Source organism: Myotis davidii, unplaced genomic scaffold (assembly GCF_000327345.1).
Source record: "Myotis davidii unplaced genomic scaffold, ASM32734v1 scaffold122, whole genome shotgun sequence".
Lineage (NCBI taxonomy): Eukaryota > Metazoa > Chordata > Mammalia > Chiroptera > Vespertilionidae > Myotis > Myotis davidii.
The window spans coordinates 153,973-156,165 of NW_006293234.1; the positions used below are offsets into that span (position 1 = coordinate 153,973).

The 2,193-nt window shown below is 37.8% G+C and overlaps 1 protein-coding gene across 1 annotated transcript in view; it reads left to right on the forward strand.

Annotated features, from left to right (window-relative positions):
* The first annotated feature begins 1,245 nt into the window (after nt 1–1,245).
* The window catches only part of SGIP1 (SH3-domain GRB2-like (endophilin) interacting protein 1), a 226,394-nt gene continuing 225,446 nt past the window's right edge, over nt 1,246–2,193 (forward strand). The window contains exon 1 of the mRNA XM_015565995.1: nt 1,246–1,306. The gene's annotated coding sequence lies outside the window, so the exon portion shown is untranslated. The remainder of the gene's footprint in view (nt 1,307–2,193) is intronic.

A 2,193-nucleotide genomic window follows, 5' to 3' on the forward strand; every position in this document is an offset into this window, starting at 1 on the left:
GAATTAAAATCGGTTAATGCCTTAATGACATTAGCAGCAACTACATTACTTTGGTTCACAAAGTGAATATATTTCTTATCTCAAATTCATTTCTCAGGTCCACCGTGTGTATCCAATTTAGAGTGTAGAGTTTCTCACTTAATAGAATTTATATTCCTATCACTATTTATCAAGCAACCCTGAAATTGAAATGATTTATTCAGCAAGGCCCTTCTGTTATCCCATTTTATGGGTATAATAATTCGATTTAATTGTCAACTGTAAAAATGATAAGATTTAGAGAACTTAGTAATTTGTCTTTTTTATGGTAGAAACATTTCACCATGGCATATCTCTAGTGAAGTGACTAAATAGGGGCAAAATCATTTTCTTAAAGAGAAAAAAATTACATAAGTATCTCTGATTTGTGTGTGTATAAATGCTAAACCTAAGGTGAAAAAAAGTTGAATGATTAATATTATAACTTGGACACCCATGGATCCATGTACATTAGTGACACTGAAAAAGTTTTGATTATACTGCTTGACTGTACCGGTAGTAGATTCTTCCATTAGTTGCTTTGGATACTGTTCTTACTCTGGACAATAATCACAAAACCCACCAAACCCAATTGGAGGTCCAACAATTTTTACTGGACTGTGCACTCTGTGAAAACACTGCCCAACTTCATTGATAAGCACAGTTGTATGTGTGCACACACATGTACACACCACACATGCTGCACACACATCCACACACATCACGAAACAGAAAGTGAGTCAAACAAATGTCATTTACTTCCAGCTGAACCGTCAAAGCAGTCTTCCATTCACGCGAAGCAGACGTTCCCAAGGCTCCTCTCACTTCTGTCAGCTCCCAGCAGCCCTTCCCTCGAATGGCATCTGTTGACAGGGTAGCTTCTGGACACTCGCTGACAGGGACAAGGGGCTTATGGGCTTTGAATGGAAAGGATTTGCTAAGGAAAGCTTCAGTCTCTCAATCTCACCCCTCTCCAAGGTCAGGGCGCTGAAGTCCTTATTAGCTATGGAAATTATAAGGTGAACCAATAAATTATTTAAATTTTAGAGCCTGCTGCTTGACACTGATTCCCAGTTAATCCCAGTTAGGAAATTAAGCTCGCGCCATTATATTTTAAAATGAAAATGCAGAGTGAGAAAGCTTCTCTTTCGCAGCCATGTAACTAGTGCTGGGTGTGCCCTTCTGGTCCATTGTCCAAGATTGATTCTTACCTATCGTAAACCTCGACACATCATCCTCGACACATTAAGTCTACCAAGAGCCAAGGCTCTTTTTCTTCTAGGAGCAAGTAAGTCTAGCTTGTTGGCTAATATCTTTAAATGTCTTTTATTTCCTTTTTATTCCTTCTTTGGGTGTAGCCTATGATTTATTTAGTTTATCTAGTTTATAATGGTCATTAAAAAGGAGGTAGTTACTACCAGTGAAAAAACACAATTTTAAGATGGGGGTGGCTTTATTTGGGCTTGATTCTTAAAAAGGATGATTTTTATCGTATAAAATTCTGATTATTGCTCTTATTCCATTCATATCTTTGAACTAAGAACTTCTGACTCTTATTTTGGCTAGTGACTTTGAAAATGAAAACAGCTTCAGGCCCCACAAAAGTCTTTCAGAGTAAATGGTCTTAGATAACTTCACCTCCATTATCTCTCACTCCCTAATCGATTTTGAACTGAATTTATTGGGGTGACATTGATTAATAAAATTATGTAGGTTTCAGGTGCATAATTCTATAATATGTCTTCTGTATATGTATTGTGTGTTCACCACCGCAGGTCAAATCTTTTTCCGTCACCACTTATCCCTCCCCTTTATCCTCTTCTAGCATCCCTAACCCCCCTTTTCTCCTGGTAATCATGAGCTCTTATTGCTTAATCCCTTCATCTTTTTCACCCAGCTCCCCTCCCCGTCTCCTCTGACAGCTGCCAGTCTGTTCTCTATATCTATGTGTCTGTTTATATTTTGTTAGTTTATTTTGTTCATTAGATTCTACATATATGTGAAATCATATGGCACTTGTCTTTCTCTGACTGGTTTATTTCACTTAGCACAATGTCCTTCTGGTCCATCTATGCTATTGCAAAGGGTAAGATGTCCTTTCTTACAGGTGAGTAGTATTCCATTGTGTAAATGTACAACAGCTTTTTATCCACTCATCTACTGATGGGCACTTGG